Raw genomic sequence first — 22,491 nt, 5'->3', positions numbered from 1 at the left:
CGAATAGAATCGTGGACCCCTGAATCGCAACGGTTGATTGAACCGCAACGCAGTGTGAATCATTCCGCTGCAACAAGCACACGTGTGATGAAAGGCGTGATCAAAATTTCTCTCACGATCAGTGCTAACAATCGATATACGCTTAACTGTAAAATTCCTATTTGGGTAGCGATTAATACATAAACAAATAACCCAGTAAATAACGCCATTACGGGGATCAATAGTTTTCAAATAGTTTTAATAGAATTCCATTGATTTATCATGCAGCCTGTAATCACTCGGGTGATTTTCTCACCGTGACCTCGAAGGACTTTGCAGTTAATCTTCTCGTCGACTCTTCTGATCAACTTCAAATGTATTCCCGTGAATGTAGAGGTAGCAGATATTATACTTCAACGTGGGCATGGGCTATTTTTTCAGTCCTGGGCGCCTTAGTGGTGCCGTTGAGAAATGGTCAGCACGCTGGACTTGCGATCCGGAGGGCATAGGTTCAACGCAATCTCCTGGCGTGGTTGTTGAAACAACTCGCGGCCTCTCTCCACACAGCGCTATCAACGGGTGCATCGCATTGAGTCGATCGGCAGGTCCGCGTGTGGTGGGGTAAAGTGTGGACGTCTGGCCAGCATGGATGAGGAGGCCAAATATCTTGTAGAGAGGCTCTTTAGAGCACTGTGGAGAAGGTGAGAAAGAAATGTCAGGGCTGCACCCTTAACTACAAGATAGTGGCAGCTCTGCTTGCTGTGTTCAGAAATGATACGCATCGCTTAACTACAGTTGGAAGTTTTATGCTTCCAAACAAAGAATACATTCGAATCTCATTGAGAAACTTTTCCAAGGTTGATTATTTTCTCTCTCATCCTTTTTTTTGTTATCTGTTGCGTTCGCCTTCATTTCATTGTCACGGCAAGTTTGTCAAACGTCTCAGTCGCAAGGCGAGGCTCTCGTGAGCGCGCGGTGCCCTACGCGCTGTCGTTACGGACTGCACCGCAGAGTCCGTGGCAGAGGTCGCACCCGGGTACCCGATACCCGTACCCTACCCGATACCCGGCTACCCGTACCCGGCCGGGTACGGGTACCCGTTTGCGACCCTGGTGCGGCCGGGTACGGGTACGGGTAGGCCGTGAGTCACTGGTGAGTAACCGTTTGTCACTCATTTCCCAACGTCTTGTCTCTTCTCACAATTCAAGTTCCTAGAATAAACCCACCCGCGCCTGCAACATGGCTTCATCCCAGAGGTCGCAATCGGGTATCCGATACCCGTACCCTACCCGTACACGGGTACCCGGCCGGGTACGGGTACGGGTACCCATTTGCGACCCTGGTGCGGCCGGGTACGGGTAAGGAATCAAAACCCGTTTGCGACCTCTGGTCCGTGGACAATTCCTCGTGGCTTCAAGGCAGGCCTTAACTTTATCCTCGATATCTCCCCAAAACCGTCAACCTGCCACGCCCCCCACCACCACCTCCCCCGATTTAAAGGGCAACTATTTCGCCACCACTTACACAAAGCGTTTGGTCCACCGCGTGATGGTGGCTTGTGATACTCGCTTCTGGTGTGCTGATCTTAAAGGTGCATTGAAATATGTTGACACTCCGACTGATGCTCCTGCTGTTGTGGAGTGACTCATGCAGCCAGCTATGGCTGTAGAGTTTGGTAATACATGTTGTTTATGTCGTTTATTGTGAAAATTCGGTCACAGTTCCTATGATCACTGTTTCATTGCTTATGGCTTTATTTTGATGATTTTCGAAAAGTTTTTGGTTTGGCCATGTTTGATTGTTTGTAGTACAGAGTTAGACTGATGGCCTTAATCTAAGTTGTCTTGTGGTTGTTGTTATTTGACTTGCATCCCACTGGGTTTTTGCACACAGTGTTGGTGTACGGTGCTTTTTCTGCAATATTTAGCTGTCTTTTCTTGGATTTTCTGTTTGCACTTAGTCACATATTCACTTTAAGATGTTTTCTTATTCATGTTTTTGTTTGTTGCGGTTGCACCCGATTCAAGAGTCGAATGGCTCACAGGGCTATACCTAATAAATGAAACTTGAAACTTGGTGGGGGTGGACGGGGAGTGATCTCCTCTCCCCCGTCATTTTCTGGCACTCCCAAAGCCTGGGGTTGATGGACGTCGAGCGGACAGATGTGTGCCCCAGAGCCCACTAAGGATCGCTACGCGCGTGTCTGGCTGTCAGCGCAGGCGTTGTGAGATATACTGTATCTAGGTTTATTTTTTTTTCGTAGTGGATTATTGTCTCAGTTCGACGGAGCAGGTTCGCTTCGTGAATTGTCGCAAATGGCTTAACGTTAGGCTTTCACGGAAGCCCAGTTTTTATAGATGAAGCCTCACATGTCCGTACTAATTATTTGAGGCTGCAGTGGTAAGCTGTATGGTAAGCTTTGCTCAAACATGTTCTGTGTAATGAACCAAAGGTGGACAGATTTGATGGACTGAAACGTGGGTGTACTTACGCAGAATGGCCTTCTGTATATATTTACAACAACCCATTATGCTCCACAGCAACGCAATGATTTGTGAAGATATTGCTTTATTTGCATTTAACAAGGCCTCTTAGTTCATATGGAGTGCCTTTGCCCAAAAGCATGTGAATCATCGTGCAGCATGTGTTAAACACGCGCCTGACGGCTGATGAGACCCAGGAGGTTGAAACCAGTCCTGCATTTTCTTTGCTTCAACAAAAATGTCACTTGATAATGTCGGTCCGGAAAGCCAAGAGGCCCGATGTACTTGAAACATATTTCTATGTATGTCTCGATGGAGCAGATGTGTGCTCAATTCTGTACAGGGGTGCTATGGGTGGGCCCTGCTATCCGTGCATTTCTCTCCTCTTATCCACGATTCTTCACGTGGGTAAACACAGACGATCACATTGATTTTACCCCACTTCAGAATTTCTCCTCGTATCTGCGCTCACAAATTCTGTTCGTTCGGGGGGGGGGGGGGGCGGCTTCTTTAGTTCCCCCGTTGTGCCCACTCAGTGGTGTACATGGGTACGCAGCATGCGCCAGCATGGGAGAGTAGGACAAATGCCTTTTAGAGGGAGCTCTTTGGAACGACTTCTCGTTGAGGTCCTTCTTCCGGCAGTTGGCGTGATTAAGCCACCGCAGGCATTCACCTTTATCTTTTGTAGAGAGATGTCGGTGCTCAATTGTACCTGGAGTTGAACACATGTTGTCATGATTGGGAGCTCTGCGTCGTCGCCATCTTCACTGTATCGTGGTCTCTTTCGTCGAAGAAGTCATTTACATTAGGGGGGTGGTGGGTGATAGGGTCAGGCACTGATCGATGGCGCAGTGGTTATCGCACTGTGCCTTGAACCCGGTGACCTCAGTTCAATTTCCTGACCATCAGTGACGAGTGATTGTCGGTAAAATATGGTCAAGCAACTGCCGTGACCAATAGGCCAGTGGCGTGGATTGAGGGTTGGATTGACAAAGCGAAATTTTACAGCAAAAAACAAAGTGCTGTGAAAACACACATCTAACTGAGGTCACCCGGTGGGTTGAGGCCCAAAGCGCTGAGCTGACACTGTTACATCAGCCATCTGTTTAACCGGATTCCAAAGTATGAAAGCATAAAAAACACTGTATTATTGTAGGTTTCCACTGAGTTTGGGGGGGGGGGGGGATCGAACTTTGAGAGCTACACGTTGGAATTTCATGCACTGATCATCTCTGTCGCATGTCACACGGGAAAATGCAGCACCTTTAGTGACCACTTGAAAGTATCTCTGACGTAGTTCTGTGATGTCCGCTTCAATCGGTTGTTCTCTGACACAAAGCAGATGTATTGTTTTGTGACAGTTGCAAATTAAATTATCCTGATAGCACAGTTGGAATAAATGTCTACAAATAAAAAATAGGGAGGGGGGAGGAAACTCAAGGGTAAAATTAATTAGTATATGAATTAATACATTTAAAAAGATGTTTCTGCAATTGTGTTGGTTCACTGGCTAGATTGGCATTTTAGCAAAATAACCCAATTCAATTGATTTTTAATCTGTCTCTCTCTCTCTCTGTTATTGGTAACAGAACTAAATTCCACGAAACACGGCCAACACAGCCGTGTGCGACTGTGGCCTTTGTGAGTTTCACTGTTAATTTATTCTGGTATTATATGCGGAGTTTTCAAAGGGAACCTTGAGATGTGAAGCACATCGTGGATTGTCTCCCATTTCTGGCCGTGGCAGATCACATTTTGGCCGTGGAAAATAGACACAAAGGCCCTTCTTTTGTGAATATTTAAATGGGACATTCATATAGTTTTGAGTGGACCGTATAGCCAAAAACAATGTGTACTTGTGTTATTTTTTTTTTTAGAAACTTTTTTTTGTTTACTAGGCAAGGCCCACTGAGCTATATAGCTCTTTATCAGTAGTGACCTGGTTACAAATGAACATTCAACAAAATGGCTTATAATGGGAACATTTATAGCAGCCAAATCCTCTCAAAGCATGTGGAATGAAAAACCGGATGACCCGGAGAAAAATCCACACGAGCACTGGGAGAACATTGAAACTCCAAATATACAGCAGGCGTCAGGGTCAGGATCGAACCCAGTACCTCCTGTAAACCACGTGAGGTTGTTTACATCTTGCCACCGATGTGCCCTATGATTTGCCTGCTTCCCAATCATATTCCATTCGTGCCATGTCTTTATTTGACTCACGGTTCTTGAGCTTCGAGGCCCAGAATGCTAAGAGGCCCAACAATGAACAGCACTATTGAAGGTTGTTTGAGATAAGAGTTAATTCATTTCTCGAATGAACCATTTTTTTAATTAACCAAGGTTATTATACCTAGACAACAGAAATGATGGGAGGGATTTCCACCCACGCTGAAGGCAGCGTCATCCCCACGTGTTGGAGACTTGCCTCTGCAAGGGTGACACCTGCGTAGCGACCACACTTCTCAGATCCCTTCGGTGGCCAGGGAAGCTGCACATTTCCACGTCGCCCCGCGACGGACGACGCGCTCACCACGTGGCTACTGAACCAAGCAAGACGTCCGTGAATCCTTCGCGACTGGAAATGTGCCAATTTAAGTAATAATCAAATCTCAAATAATTGTTGGAGAGGTTTGGGCGGGATGCAGTGGTTTGTCTCGTAATGTGCAGTTATTATTCGTAACTGGAGCCGGGATCGCCAATTCGCCGCGATCGAGTGGCTCGCTCTTGATCGGTGTGCCGGGTTCTCAGCGGCGCCGGCTCCGTGTCCCCACGACACCGCTGAACCCTGTTGAGCAGCCCGGCCACCTGGACGTTTCGTGCTCTTTGTGCCGTTCGGCGCAATCGCAAAACCCTCCCTCCCGCGGTCTCTTGTCATACGCGGAGCATTGATCAGCGCTGTAGGGGCTGGGGGGTAGAGGGGGGGGGGCCAAACGGGGTCAGTTCTAAAGGGAACAGCACTCTGGGATAATGGACGATGCAATTCTACGTAGATCGGCAAAAGATCTGCAATATCGCTAATGTGTTTTACGGAGAGGCTGCCGTCCAGATGCCGCCACGTAGTGCGTTTATTTCCTTGAACTCCGTCTCGAGGATGGGCTTCCACCACGCGTACCCACCCAGTACGTCATTGCCCAGCGGTGCCAGTGCAAGAGTTTTAAGCATACAAATGTATAAACTCGTTATGCATTATATTCTTGGCTCTTTCGGTAAAGTCACGTAGAAGGGAGATAATAAAATAATATAAATATGAAACAATAAAAATTCTCACGACGTTTCGACTGCAACACAAGCAATTATCATCATCAGGCGTGAAATCCACAGCAAGAAAATTTGTCTACAGTGTATTGTTGACAATTATTGAATTAATTAAAGTGTAGGGATTTTTATTTTGTCATTGTAAATGTAAACCTTTCCTGCTATTGCCCATTAATTATATCTCGCCAGATTTTTTTTTTGACGGGCGCATTTGACTAAAAACAGGCAAATCCTTTTGAAAGATTTAAGGATATGGATAGCGTTGGTATTCATTTTGGGTAAGACCCAAAGTGCGAAGAAGCTGCTTTCCATTGATGACCCGACCAAAACGCAGCTGAGAACAGGGAGAGTTTACATTGGCTGCACGGATGTGGACATGCTTAACATGCATTGTCATACATGCATCCGCCTACCCTGTGTATGGGTGAATCCAGGTTCTGCAGTGCACCTCCATGTTTCTTGACACGTACGTCCAAAGGACGGGAAATGAGTTTTGACGAGATGTTAGCTACCTCGCCTGGTATACAGAAGGTCGAGGGTTCTATCCCGACCCTGACGATGCCTGTATATTTGGAGTTTGCGTATCTCTCTCTCTCTTCCCGTGGTTGTGTGGATTTTTCTCTGGGTCCTACGGGTTTTCCCTCCACATTTAGAAAAATGCGTTTAGAGTATTTGACTGCTGCTATACATTTCCACGTGATAAGCCACTTCGTTGAGCTAGCATTTGTGGCCAAGTCGCTTCTGAACAAAAAAAATCTATTGCTCAGTGGGCCTTACTTGGTGAAATAAAAAAATATTTTAGTTTAGAAATGCTGTTGCTTAAACAATGGAGCAAATTTCATACATTTCCCCCGTGCCTCTGTCCACCCAGCAGCATAAACAGCCAGCACGGCAGGTCGTGTGTGGCGGAGTAAAGTATGGGCACTGCCGCTTCCTCGAAGACGTCTGGCCAGCGTGGAAGAATAGGCCAAATACCCTCGAGTGGAGGCTCTTCCGGGAAAATGAAACCGAAAGAAAACTAAAACAAAATAAATGTATCAGTACTGAGGTTCCCACAAGGCCATGCGGGAGGGCACGTGGCACAGTTTGGCGCCGGCTATCGTAGAGTGCGGTCGTGTCGCTACAGTTCTCGGCGTTGTGCAACAATGTCTTTAACAGTAATATTTAAAACTACTTTTTTTTATACACACTTTAATGAAATGTACCCTACTAGTCATGGAAGAACTCCACGACTCCAGGAAGTGGCCCCGAGGCTTGCCATAACGTAAGGGACCGTGATTATTTACAGCCAACGTCAGTTGAGCGTGGACAATTAGACCCAAGCCGAAACATAACATCTAAAAACGATTGTTTAAAAATATATTTTTTATGATAGAATATAGTAATGTCATCAGTATGACATAAGTATACCAAGTTTGCAGTCGATACCACATTGGGAAGTGGGTTAAAATTGAGTTACAAGATTTGAGAATACAACAACAACAGACAGAGTTAATAAAAAGCGTGTAATAAAAACAACGGCGCTAAGCCTCTCTAAATAAAATTCATGCTGAACCGCTTGTGCGTTCCAAGATTCAGAGGTGAACGGGAGACCCACCCTGCTCCTCGCAGGCATCTCGAAGTTTTACATTTATTGGCTCTCGTTCGCACCTCAAGGTACATTCAGCAGGCTACAGCAAATTTGTTTGAAACCATTGTGCGATCTCAGAGGATTGTGGGTAATGGAATAATATAAATTGGGAATATAAAATATAATCCGAGCGAATGTCTGTGGTAAATGTTCACGCATTAGAGTATTTTCAGAGACACTTTAAGCACACAGTGGTATTATTATCAGTTATGAACGATTACGTTTAATCAGAAAACGGTCGATACATTTTTTTTGACGAAAGTTTGGGTTGAGTGTGGCGGTTTAGATTTTTCCAGGATTAATGTTGGCGTCTGAGGTTGTAATGTACAAGATCTGTCGTCTAAATGATGGCTTACACTACTGTACATCGTTGTGTTAATGACATGAACACCGCGCCTGGGATTTAAAATGGATTTAAGCAAATGACAAGAGGCAATATTATTGAATACATTTTCTTCAAGTGATCTCGCTGCAGCGGCTGTCGCGACGGCAGCTGACGTAGCTTTAACCCACGCCTACCCAATTACTTTCTGCCGCAAGTTAAAGCTTACAATCACGAGTACAAAGCAAAATCCAGCTTAACATCCCAATTTTTTTTTTCCCAATGACCACTTCCCGGCTGTGAAACAAAAATATTGTGGCAAACTTAGTCGTACGTAAGTACATACGTATTTGAACTTCTTTCGCACCGTACGTACATAGCCAACCGTGGTAGTCGGAGGTGGGGGGGAAAGGACAACAGACTAAAAACGTCAGGGTGGCATGAGCCATAGCTCCAGCGTTGTTGGTGAAGGCCGGTTTCTCAACCTGTGCAGAGTGCCTCGGCTGTCTTCCAGAAAGGTCCCTGGGACGAGTTGGTGGTAGGCGGCTTAAATCTACCCGCGTGGTTCGTCGATAAATTCAGATCGCTGAGGATGGCAGATTCCCAGCGTGATTATTTCTCTAAAAACAAAACAATAAAAATCATAGATTACAGCTGTTCGTCAATTCAGTGGACAAAAGCCCCCCCCCCCCATCGCAGCATGCCAGTCATGGGGAGCTGTGTGCGTGTTGGTGGTTGGTGGAGGGCATGCCCGGGACCGCTTGAGCCGTCGCTCCACACGCTGCTGGTGTTCGCCATGGCAGGGAATTGCGCTCATGGGCGCCGATTCACAGCGTGGTGTGCCGACTACTGCTGCCGCCACTTGCTGCATTGGAACGCCAGGCAGCGTCCTCCAGCTCTCTAAGCGGTGGCCTATAGATGGGGGGTAAATGCGACGCGGGTTGACGTGCGGCGACGTTACACGGACCGAGGTTGACGGCACTCGCACTACACAGTGGCGTGTGGATGGAGTGGCATGTGGATCGAGTGGCGTGTATACTGAGTAACATGTTGGCTGTGTAGCGTGTATACTGAGTGGCCTGTAGAGTGAGTGGCATAATGTAAGTCGGACACTCAGTGCAATTGTAGCCTTGCATCTACCAGGCGACGTACTGGATCCGAAGACGCACACCCCCTAAACTTGCTTTAGAATAATTGAAAGAAAAAAAAGCGTCTCATAATCCGGACAATCCTGTCATTTTACGGGAAATAAAAATTATATGTGAGGGCGGTTTGCCTTTTTTTTCTTTCTCGTGCCGCATCGTGAGGGCACGACGCTTGACGAGGCCGCGTTTATTCCGCGCTTGCGCGAGTGCAGGACATGCCCTCAGTCGTCGGTTCAATGGGGGCTCGACTTACATGGGCACTGCGCGTTACGCATGTCTCATGCCCGCTCAATTTGCTCCACGTTATGATGAAAAAGAGTGAACCGAATTTTTACGGATGAATTGGGAGAACAACTAACAATATCTGAAATATTGGGCCCTAGAAAAGAGAGTTCGGAAGATCTAAAAAAAAAAAATTCCTTTGTTTCGGATTGATCCCAAGGGATGATGTCACAGGAGATGATACCAGTTAATTGATAATTTCCGTGGTTTTCCCTACAAAAGTTGCATCACGTGGCATCGAGTGACGTCACTTTTGTTATCGCAAAGACATGTTCACTTGTTTTTATCGTGTAAGTTATTCAACATACACAAAAGATCCCAAATTGTGCCAACTAAAATCCAAATTTCCGAAATCCGAAATGATTTTATCTGAGACTCATCCCTCGCGCATGCCCACAATGGCTTCTCCGGCAGATTGTCTGTGGGCATTCATAAACAAATGTGTGCATGCCAGAAGAAAATAAAAAGTTATTTGTTCTAATAGTTTACAGAGGGCTTTGGACGGCAGAATTTTTTTTATGCTTTTGAGTCTTGGGATTTTTTTATTTTTAGAAATTGCCAACGTCAGTTGAAAGCGAAAGCATTGACCTCAACACAGTCGAGCCAATCGCCATGGCCAAACGCCACGCTGTAGGGAGCGGCAGAGTGTGATTTCATGAGCGTGGGTTTGCGTGCCATCTGGTTAAGTGCAGGGAGGTGAATATGTTGGATGACACTGATCTTGCGCCACCAGAGATCCAGATGGCAGCCTTAGCCACGAGCATATGAAAGCTATGAAACTCCAAACAGTCGTCTCTTATAATGTAAGGAGTTATCGTGAGTGTTTGGGAGTTTTCGTGCTCCGCTTGCTTGTCTGACACACCCAGTCACAAATAAAACATAGTTTTTTTTTTAAATCTAGAACTGCGATGCTAACCTTAGTGTAATGGTGAGTGCACTCAGAGGTTGCCTCTCGCGTGACAGTTCAAGCAATGGGCGAGTCGATCTGCTGGGTCATGTGTGGCGGAGCAAAACGTCGGTCCACCCAACTCTTCTCAAGACGTCTGTCCAACGTGGAAGAGTAGGCCAAGGTAACCCTCTTCCCATAGGATTGGGCAGGACACGTCAACTCGAATGGGTGACGGTGGAACGGAGGAGACGGATGATGGAGTGGCAATGCAAGTGAGAGAACACAACCCTCCAATGCATGATCTCCACAGAGTTGGAGGGATGAGTTCAATCCCTGTGAGGGATGGTGGCATCCTGGGAAGGCCGCCTTCCATCCGGCAGTGGCTAGCACCGCTTCTGCTGCTGCTGATGGTAATGATGATGGTGAGACTGTATATTTATTTTAATTCATATTCTGTTGAATGGAAGAAAAAAAACGTACGCTAGTCTGACGGTTTTCTCCAAAATTCGGTCCCTTAAACATTGGATAAGCCGTTGCGTAGAATCAATGAAATATACGTTAACGTTACTCTTCATTTGGCGTGCTGCTCATGCGTATTTGGTGAAATTGCATTCACGTTCTTTACGCAGTGACCCCCGTTTATTCCTACGACTGCGGATTATTAAGTTAGGCGTGATCAACAATGTCGTGAGACCTCTTCGGACTGCACGAATGGACAGCCAGCATCATGCGTGTAATGGTATTTCTGTGATGGCATACTTTCTTTCACGGTGTTTTATCTTGCGCGTAGAGGCTCTGGCCCCCGATTCCTGAACAAGTCATCTACAAATGCACTGTTTTATTGAACAACTAATCACAACCCACTTGGAAGAAAATAGCGTTAAAAAAAAACACTTTTCACTCTGTTTGAACGAGGACCAATGTGCCCTGGATATTTACGCTTCTTTTAAAAGCTGACTCGTCTTTTCGAGAGCAATTGCAAGGCATTGTGTGCTTGCAGCCACGCGGGTGATCGCTGTACCATCCGCTTCAAGGACAATTTCATCCAAACTCGTGTTTCGATGAAAGTGTCACGCGGTATTTATCGACGGGGGCCACGTTGTTGACCCAGGGCACATTCACCCGTCGACACTTAACACATAAACAACACCGTCAATAGCACTGCCATGAAGAAGACCGATATATATATTTACAGCAAGAGGAGATGTTTCAGGAAATGGCCACTAGCAGGGAAGGGCCACTATAATTTAATCACACCCGGCTTTAAACCTTTTGCGAAATGGTTCCGTACTGTTTACACAGTGACCCACTTTATTCCTCACGGATATGTCTCGGCCGCAGATTGCTCATGCATTATTATTGTTCTTCTTCGCAGTAGACAGAAGAGCCATCGCCCAAAACTTTCCCCTGTGCTATCATTTATTCTCTTTTACGACGAACGCATTGAGTCTTTTTGTTCGTGATCCGCGCCCCGTGCGCTGCCACCAACACGCTCGCGAACTTCTGCCCACGTGCCGCGCATCGTCGGCAATCACCTTTTAATTCTCTTGGGCTCAGGCACTTTTGGCGATGTTCAGAGGCGGCGGACAGGTGGAACCGAGGGGGCTTGATCACTCTCGCGAAATGCCACGGCGCCTTGAAGCAACGAGACACTTCGTCCATCAGTAGCGATCCAAATGCAGCCACTCGCGTGGGCAATCATCGAGCCATTCGGCTTTGCCAAGTGGGTTGCGAGCGGGCCCGCGGATGACTTTGCTCCCACTGTGGTGTCGATCGATCTTTATTTTACGTGCCAGTATCACCCCCGATGAACTAGGTATCGGCGCACATTGCAGCAGAATGGGAACGGCGCAACGGGCCTAGAGCAGGGGGAATGATTAAAAGGAAAACCGTCACGCCCTCGGTGTCAAGATATGATCAAGGCAAAGTGTTTAGCCAGCCCTGATCCCATAGTGGGAATTTCCATATTCTCATCGTGGGGCTTCAGTCAATCCATAAGTACATGACCATAATCCGTGTATTATTTACACCGTGCCTCCCATGCACTACAGTCTGTTCTCCTGTAACACGATCATTGTGTTCCTGAAGAACGCCGCGTTATGGAAAATTGGCATTATAATAAATAATATAGAGGTAAAGCACAGTCTGCGATAACACGGAAGATGCGTACGCAGGCTGTACAAAGACTGAGGTGGGTGGGTAGCTGTAGAAGCATCCAGCAGCATCCCAATGCCTTGTGGGATGATGTTACTGTAATAAACCCCGTTGAGACGACGTCGGGAATTGAGAATTCTTTTTTCAGTTTCGTTCACAGCTTCCACCACAATCGTTCCTCCAGTTCCCTTGCTCTCTCACGCTGCTGGCTGACAGCGTGAGAGAGAGAGAGACTGCCGCGACCCGCCACGTGGCAGGCTCCGGACCACGGCACCAGCCACGTGGCTTCCTCCTTCGTTCCTCCGCACACTGACCACGTGCTGTCCTTCTCCGCCCTTTTTTATCCCTGGCCCACGTGATGCCCCGCAGCCAATCCTCAGCCACACCTCTGGAACTTTCCCGAAGCTACTGTACGGCTCCAGGGCCATGCCCCTGGCTCGACTCCCCATTGGTTGCGGGCTGAGGCCGGCAGAGCCCATCATTATCATCCAGGTGTAACCTCACATTACAACTACACTGAGGCAGCCGCACAACCACTTACTCCTGCTCGCGCGACATAGTTCCTTTTGATTTAAAGCTTTCGTGACCGCAGGGATTCATATTCTTGGTTCTTTCAGTAAAGTCACGTGACTTTACCGAAAGAACCAAGAATATAGTTAGTTCCGTCCGCTCTATTGCGTTATATCCAATTCACATTTGCGTTCTAAAAAATGTGTTCCCAAATTACATACCTCGCGTTATATCCAATTTTATGAAAACCGCGTGGCGTTGTAGGAGGACAGACTGCACCTCTCCAAGCGACAGGACAACGAGGGGTGACTTTCCCAGAGAGTAGCGCAGTGGTCCTCACTCGTCATCAATCACCGGAAGGCTAAATTATTGCCTGAGTTGACCCACGACCACTGAGATTTGAACTCATAACCTTGCCGGATGCTCATCTCTGGCACTCTTACTTATTCAAACAGAAATTTCATTGAATTGCCGCAATTCCGGGTCATGATTTCATCTGAGGAATAATATATTATTTTCATTGCGTGCATTGCCGTTCGTTAATTATTGGTCGCGTGAATAATTAACACGTATTAAGCACAATTACCACCAGTGGTGTAGTTTTTTTTGTTTCAAATAAAATTTTATTGTTGTTTAACCCAAGTGAGAACTCACGAGATCACGATGCATCTCCGCTCATTTCTCTAGAACTGCTTTTTGTGTTTTAGTTTGGTGTCCTTCCGCCACACCTCCAATCAGCGCGGTTGGATACGTACGGTACGAAGGAAGTTCAACATACACACGCGTGCATTTGCAAGGGCGACCTGGGGCATCAGTCTGCCGGTAGGCGGCAACGATTCCGATGCGTAATCCCCAGATGAGCAAATTCGCTGCGCAACTTTCGACGCCGGCACACAGAGTGGCCTACTCTGGTGAATGACACGAGGCCAGCTTCACCGTCCACTCTGAAGCAGACAGTGCCTACTTATTAGTAGTAATATCAGTACGGTTATTACACAGACCGCAGTACAGGGACTCCTCTACTTACGAACGAGTTTGGTTCCAGAGGTCTCTTCGTCAGTCGATTTGTTCACGAGTTTAACTTTACTCCTGTCGATTCCGAACGTGTACACCAATGGCTTTAAAAGTTGTATAGTCTCCTGTAGATGCAGATGCCACTGGTTCTTCACGTTCTGCAGATGTAAATGCCACCGCCATCTATTGCGCGGCGGTTGAACTTGCGACTCTCGGTCCGAAAAGGCAAGTGGACATACGGACAGGTTTGTTCGTATCTCTGAAAGTTCGTAAGTTGAAGGTTTGTATAGTAGAGCAGTCCATGTATTAACCAGGGCGGCCACTGGTTTTGAACCGTGAACCCTCCGCAACGAGCAGCGAACCACGGTACCGTTTGGCCACGTCACCAGCACAGTGTGGGGTTGGCATGGGCCTGGTGCAAGGAATTCAATGGAGGTCTCACTCCTGTTGTCTAATTCCTCCCCCCCACTTGACCACCGACCTCCTTCACAGGCTAGCACCTGAGCCTCCTCTGGCCTTCAGTTGCACTGCCTCCTTACTCGATATCAATGCCACTTATAAGTACGTATGTTGGACTTCTTTCGCACCGTACGTAGCCAACCGTGCTAATCAGAGGTGGCAGGGGAAGGACGACAAACTAAACGCGAAAAGCAGTTCTAAAGGAATTAGTTTTCAATTTAGATGATTTAAAAGTGCGTAGCTCCAGTGGCTTCCTAATAGCGGAAGGAAGAGTGTTCCAGACGGCCACAGAAGCGCATCTGAAGGCGCGCGATGCGGTGACCACCGTCTTTGTTTGATGGTTTTCCAAAGCCTCTGCGAGGATGACCGGAGTTCGCTTGATGGTTTATCCTCCTTAAAGGAGGATATAAATACTAGCTTCTATCAATTATTAAACTAGCTCTTTGGGCACATCTCTAGATCCAGAAACCTATCCATAATTACCCCACAAGGCACCAATAAGGGCAAAATAAAAATAGAGACTTGGAGGCTTTGGAGCACTGCAGAGCGGTTGGGCTTAACGCCACAACCAGCTGGTGGAGGGAGATCACGATCAGAGTTGTCAACACAGAGCCCCAATGACCTCGTCGTCATGGGAGAGAGAGGGGACCCATGAAATATTGCAACGCCCCTAGCGGTGTTAATTAATTTTAAAGAATCGCGTTTTTTTTTTTCCGCACTAGCGCAATTTGACGCAAGCTTCGCGAGTGTGAGAATTGATATTGACGGACGAATCGATTCGTTGTCGCCTCCCAAACTAACCATGGAACGTGACCAGCACGGCGGTTTAGAGCAATGGATCGGGCAGTTGGTGTGGGCAGGGTGGTGTAAGCGTGGGTAGGAGAAGCGTCCCGTGAATGTTAACAGGATCTGTCGGACTGCAGTGCTGAACTGAATTCAGGTCAAGGATCAAATTGGATTTCAGTGTATTACGCCTCTATGTCGGGCTGGAACATTCAAATGTGCATCACATTTTGCAGTGCTCTTGTCGCATTTTTTGTTAATAGGTTTCTCGTACATTTATTGCGCTTTTGCCTTTAATCCTTGCTCATTCCTTTATTTAGCCAAGTGGGGTTTTTATTTTGGCTTTCGGTGTGGCTATAATTGCCTTTGAACGAGCAAATGAATGAACAAATGAAGAACAGGAGGTGACAACATCGGCGGAAACACATTTTATATCATCCATTCATTCGCAACCCTTTTTGTAATTCCACTGCTGGATTAAGGCCTTCGCCATGCTGTATTCGTCTTGGGGGGGAGTGTTTTTCCATACTTCGCCACGCTGGTCAGTGCGGGTTCCCAGGACCACGTCAGATATGACCTGCTGTTACGTAACCTTTACCCGGGAATCAAACTGAGCTCGCTGGGTTCGTAGCGCAGTGCAAGAACCACCACACCAGTGCGTTCCGTTCAATGCGATTGGCACAAATACATATTTCACTCGTTGTTTTTACAACGACATTTTACCTAATTTATTAAAATTGGATTCCTACAAGTTCTACGGCTCTCCCGATACATTTTCCGGTGATTTCGCGCCCTGATCGGCACGATGTCTGACGTTTCGTGCCGAGAGCTTCTCTCCGAAACTGGATCTACATATTCGTGCTGAACGATGCATAGTACACCGCCCCCCACCACCACCTCCACAGTTGCTCATGGTAGTTACTCTCGAAGTCAGTTCCCTTTTGTTACTCTATATATGTGTATGTAGAATTCCTTTCGCCTCCTACGTAGCCAACCGTGGAGGTGCGGGGGAATGGCAACAAAGCGAAACACAGCGGCGAGCAATTCTAAAGAAATTAGTCGGTCAATCTATATGATTTGACCGTGCATCACTCCGTTTGCTTTCGAATACGGCAAAGAGGGAGAGCGTTCCAGACGGCCGCAGAAGCGCGTCTGGATAGCGTGCGGCCAGCCCCCCACCCCCCAAAAACAATCGTTGCCAGCGTGCTCAACGCCACCGAGAAAGCATCGTTTGGGGGCCACAGTCTGCGACCGGCACGCGGCACGCCAAGGTGACTGCGTGTGGTTGTTGTTGACCCCCCGCAGAGTCGGTTGGACCACCTCCCACACTCTACCCTGGGGGGGGGGGGGGTTCGTGCCGCTTGACGTCCGCACAGCGGCAGCTCGACACGTCGAGTCGCATCTGCGCGACATTTCCCGCATCTAAAATCGGAAGCGCGGTGACACTTCGCTTATTGTAGGGCGCATCGGCTGCAGCGTTAAATACCCCCCACACCACCACCCCTCTTTGCCACCTCCAACCCCCCCCCCGCTCCTCTCCCACCCTGAGATGTTGCTCACAAGTCGGGGTTACTCCTCAATGTGACGCGATCGCTCCAAGATGCGTTGGCGAGAATCGTCGCGTGTGGATGCCACTGCGAGCTAGCGGAGCAGTCACTCCATTCTCGGCTCGGGGGAGTGTGGCAATCGGTCAGATTGGGGCCCCAATGTTTGATTCGTCTCCCACGCTCGCACCTCGAGGCGATCCTATACCGCGGCTCCCCTTGCCCCATCGCATCATCGTTGCGCTCGCCGTCTCGAACATTTAACGCTGTCGGGGCGAAATGCAGCTGCAACTGCTCCGTAGTTACCTCTTTGCTATGTTGCGCTGCTGCTCTAAAAGAATCAAAATACAGACGTGGAACGTAAATGAAAGAAGCATTTTCATTAAAAAAAACATAAAGTAAACCGCATTTTAAATAAGTGTTGTTGTTCTTTTACACTGTTGTCGAAAACACAACGGATGTCAATGGGGCCCCAACTCGTAGCTTTGACCACCAGGGCGGGGGGGTGGGGGGTAAGGAACCCCCTGCCTGACCCCCACACTCGCACACCGCGACTCGCTGCGATGGATGGGAGCGCCGCGCTCGTCGGCCGAGCGTGCCCCAACTTACTTGGCTCGACCCAGGCGACTAATGGGCAAGATCGCCTCGAGCGATGATTCGTGTTGCAAACAAAATAGATCCGTGCAGAGAGAGAGAGAGTAAACATGTCGTATTTAAGATAGAAGTACCCATACTTTCGGCAAAGTCACGTAGAAGGGAAATAATAAAATAATAAAAATAAAACATAATAAAATACAATTCTCACGACGTTTCGGCCACAACACAAGCAGCCGTCCTCAGGTGAAGAACAGGGCTGTCGGAAAGACAGCGTCTGAATTCATTCATTCATTCAGACGCTGTCTTTGCGGGCGAGACGTCGTGAGAATTGTATTTTATTATGTTTTATTTTTATTATTTTATTATTTCCTTTCTACGTGACTTTACCGAAAGAACCAAGAAGATGAATCCCTGCAGTCACGAAAGCTTTAGATCGAAATGTACCCATACTTTACCCCAGCACACGTGACCTGCAGAGGGGGGTGAAGAGGTTATTTTGAAAAAGAAAACGAGCAGCATTGTTTCAGCTGCCACGCCAGACGATCAAAACCAACGGGGAGCAGGGAGGGGGGAATTGGCATTCAGGAAACTAACCACATGGTGTCCACTGCCGTACCAGGAGTCGATCTGACGACTTTTGTGCTGCAAGTCCAACGTACGAACGACGCGGCAGCGTCCCTCTCGTGTCAATCGTTTTTGAAGTGATTACGTAGAGAGAGGTCCGTTTAATTTTAGTGTGAAATACGAATGTGTTTTTTTTGTCCCTTTGTACGCCCAAAACAACTCTAAAATTGAATTCCGTTCCCGTGACGTGGCTCTTTGGACAAACGATTTACATGCCTACAATCACCCCACCCCCAGCCAGCACATTACAGACAAATTATACTTGTGAGCGGTTGCGCGAATTCTCACCTCTTTAGCTCGGAGGCTGCGAGGTCATTTTTGGTTGCTTTGCTCGTTGTCTGCGCGAAAATTATCCAAGTGCCATTTGTCTACGTGCGACCCAGAGCCTTATTTTCAGTGTTCTTAGATCCACGACCCTCGGGGGAATTACACCGAAGCCACGCCTCAGTCACTGATTGATGTGTCTCCTGGACATTTGGGTCGGATCGTAGAACGGGATGTACTATCGCAGGCATGAATGACGTTTTATGCGCTGTAGTGGGGTGTGGGGGGGTAGCATAATTGTTAGCGGGCTGCACTCCGAACCCGGTGGCCCTGATTTCAATTTCTGCTCCACGGCTAACATCGGTGGTGAGTGATATCTGAACGTGACCCCCCCCCACTCCCGCTCACCACCCTCCACGGACCAGCACGGTGCAGTAAGGTCAAGAGCTGCCGTGACTGCAGCGCTGATTGGAGAGGGGAGCGGCGGCATTGCAGAGGGCTGCTAATGATAAACATTTCAAATATAGATGTTATATAATGGAGGTGGAGCGTGACTATTGTCGAAGCGTATTGTTTGAAAACGCCATGTGCCTGCGACACAAACTAAGATTCCCCCATATAGCATTATTCAAAGACTGTGTTGAGCAAGTGCTGTGAGCGAGTAGCACCTGTGAAGGCCGGCACGGCACACGAGGAGGTGCGGTGGCCAGCACCGGGTGTTTAATGCACAATGCACCAGGTACTCATTTTAGGCCGAGTCGACCTAGGGGAGGCCCAGGACCACAGCAGATAATCGTCACTGGCGTTGACCGTGAGCAGGAATCGTACTCGGGGACGCGGGGTTCGGAGCCACGTACTTTTGAATCTAGATTTGAAAATGAATTTCTTTAGAACTGCTTTTTGCGTTTAGTTTGTCGTACCCCGCCCCAGCACCTCCGATTGGCACGGGTCAGCTACGTGCGGTGAGAAAAAAGTTCAACATGCATGCATACACACGCGCTAGCCGCTGCACCACCGCCACTCAGTTCTGCACAGACAACACGCACAGAGACAACGCGCACAGAGACAACACGCACAGAGACAACACGCACAGAGACAACACGCACAGAGGCAACACGCACAGAGACAACACGCGCACACCGCTGGGAAGGCTCGAGTTGACCACGTCGGAGCTGCCCTGCCTTGGCCTCTTGACGCCACTTGCACCGGGGTGGAGGTGGAGCTAGCTCACCATGAGCGGCGAGCGGTTTCTTCTTACTTTTTCTTCTTCCACTTATTTTTATTTTTCTTATTCTTCTTCTTCGTGGCGTTGCAGCGGGAAAGACTTTTCAACTTGGGCGGCCTTCCAAGACGCGCTTCTGCTGTGGGTGCGAGCGTGGGATTTTTCACACTCCCCCCCCGCCGCTCACGTCCAAGCGCTCCCTGGACGCTGATTAATTCTGCGGCGTGCGGCATTGACTCATCGACGACGACGACAACGATGTATTTTTGGAGATCCTCGGCACCGCTCTCGCTCCCGAACGCTCGTTAGGGTTTTGAGAATTTCTCTCCCGTGCCTCGCGAACGTGGCAAGCAAATGACTCATCTAATACAAAACAAAATTGGAGGCAGATTCTGTAATGCTCCTAAATGACCTGAGCGATTTTGTTATCAGAATTTGTAAGTAATTTAATAAGAAGGGTAATGTATTTTTCTCATATCTTTTTTAGCATTTATGCACGGATGCTTTGAATCTCATTTCCTCTCGTTTCTCAAGTAGGTCCGTCGCGAAAAGGGTTTTCCAATTCCCTATTTGTCCGCCATAAGGCGGTGTTAATGAATGCAGTGGCAATGCATTTTTCGTCCTTGTCTTTTTTTTTACGCAACTACCAATGCAGTCGATTCCCCTTTGCCTCATTCACCCATTCGTGCCGCCCTTATGCTGGCAAAGCATGACCCACTTGAATTCTCGGGTACGGTCAGGCAGGAGGAATTTACTCCGGTATTCCCTCGTTATTCACGAACTTGCTGATTTTGGCTGTCCGCGAATCGCAGCTGGAACTCGACACGACTGCGACACCGTCGGTACAGAGATACAAAGTGATAAGATGAAGCGATGAGACGGAATGTGATGCGAGAAAGGGATGAGATTAAGTGCTGATGATATGCAGCCTTATCATAATTTAAAGTTAGTTAATTTATAAACTATTATGAAAAAAAAATTCCCATGTATTTAATATATTACTTACGTATTTATTTAAAGTAATTCATTTTCGTGGGCCAATATCATCATCCACGAAATTTGCCATTAGCAAGCATCTCCGGAACGTATCTCTCACGAATAACGGTGGGCAATACTGTTCATACACCACTATACACAACAGTGTACACACTCACTGCACATGCGATCAAGAGATTAACAGCAGCACGTTGACAGCTCTTGCGAGAAACTCGGGCTCCTTCAAATCGTTCCCAACGATCTCCGTCGGCCGCTCTTTGTCTGCGTTCAAGGCCGTGCCCTCCGAAACGCCCGCAATCTGGCGGATGACGGTTCGAGAAGCGTGAACGGGGGGCAACGAGAGACGGACGTTGAGATCGTCCAAACGACGACAATCTGCGCGGGCCACGAGGAGCGACGAACGCACGGAGTGGATGGAAACCCTTCCCCGGGCTTCGTGTGACAATCGCGTCGTTGCAATCACTGACCCTCCGCCACGGTAATAATCTATCTCTCTCTATCGAGGGAAAATGTATAATCAATGGCGAACGCGTCTCTGAAACGGGAGCCCCCACGAGAAGGATCTTGAAGAGAACGGTTGCGGCTCTGTGATTTAGTTTTGTGCGTGTGCGCAGCGTTATTTTTTCGTTGCAATTTGCGAGGTGGATTCGCGTGACGAATGAACCGGCGTATCAAGATGCAGTGCAAAGTGGCTGGACCTGCGTCACTGCGTAAAGGGAGACACGCATGTGTGTGTGTGTGTTCTCTACAGTGTGGGGAGCGGTAGTGTAGTGGTTAGCGCTATGCTGCGCTACGAACTCGGCGACACGGGTTCGATTTCCTCTCACGGCCAACACCAGTGAAGATTATCTGAACCTGTCCCGGGCCTCCCCTAGGTCGACTCAGCCTCAAATGAGTACCTGGTGTGGTGTGTAAACATCGCCACTGGGGAGACAAAGGCGATCGGGCGTGGTGCTGACCCACCCACCCCCTCGTGTACCATTCCGGCCTTTATAGGTGCTCGCTAACAGCACTTGCCCCTACAGTCTGTTAAGGCTATACGGGAATCTTTGTTTGTTCTGTACAGCTAGTTGTGATAGTTTGACAAGATATTGGTGTACGTTTACAAAGCTGACATCTGTCTGTAGAAGGGGATAGAGGTTTAGTTGTACGGACAATGGCACGCTTTGTTTTGTCGTGCAGCGGAAGATTTCTCCTCCGTGGTTGGGAATGCTCCCTCCTCCCTCCCCTCCCAAGCCAGCAGTATTCTTGGCTCTCTGTCCTGCTCCTGGCCAAGTCTAAGTTCATATCCAGTTCCTAGGACCCTGCAATGAACGCGCCTCACCAGGCCGTGCAACATTTTGAGGCGCGGTTATATTTAGACGAGAGATATTCATAAACATAGGCACAATGCCTGTAAGTCCGGATATTTTCAAATCCACGTTGCAATACAACACGGCTTTCCATCGCATTGTAACGTCTGCTTCTCGTACATCGTTACTGCTCCTACACTTTAAGCCTCGGTGGGTTTCACCTTCGTGTCTGTTTAGCTTAATTCAGTTCCGAGTAGAAGCGGCGCTCTGCTTGAAACTCTGTGCCCTCTGTGGAGTGAAATTCGCATTCTTAAGGCACCTGACGAGAGCAATCGAAGGCAGTAGATACCGTAAACTCAGCAGTGGGTGATGATGTACATGGCCAGAGACAAAGATCCTCCCACATCGCCGTAACAAGGCTCTCGAGGCAAGTGCTTATTAGCAGGCACCTCTGGAGGCCAGCATGGCACACGAGGTGTTGGGGGGGGCAGCACCACGCCCGACACACACACGCGGTCGAACGTGCATTTTGTATATTCACGACGGTTATGGATTTTCATTCGTTGCCTCTTACGTCGTTAAGTGGAACGTGGTGTCATTTCACAGGTAAGCCCCCCCCCCCCCGCCCATACTCCTTTTCCACCGGCACATCCAGGCCAAGCCAGAACAGGGCCCTCTCATTGCACGGCTGCTTGTCCACTATTTTCTGTGCCAACCAAGGCCAGGAGCGGTGGCTAATGGTGCATTCATTGCGCGTAGCATCAGTCGGTATGTTGTGAGAACACTCCTTCGCCGCGTCATGTATATGCGTCTCAACGCGATCATTTGTTGCGACATCAGTGGCAACGGCTCGGCTTCTGCAGTGGAAACACGACCTGGCACCTCCTCTGAGTCACGTGGGTCAGGCATAGCACGGCTGTACAGTGCAAAAGATGCACTGCTGTGACTAAGACATATCATAACCATAATTCACCACACCCCCAGAAATTTGGTGAATTTTCACGTGATTTGATTCAAGAATCGATCGTTTTTGTATTTTTG

The sequence above is a fragment of the Lampetra planeri genome, chromosome 40 (assembly GCF_965212315.1).
Source record: "Lampetra planeri chromosome 40, kcLamPlan1.2.h2, whole genome shotgun sequence".
Taxonomy (NCBI): Eukaryota; Metazoa; Chordata; class Hyperoartia; order Petromyzontiformes; family Petromyzontidae; genus Lampetra; species Lampetra planeri.
This window is presented reverse-complemented; position numbering follows the sequence as displayed.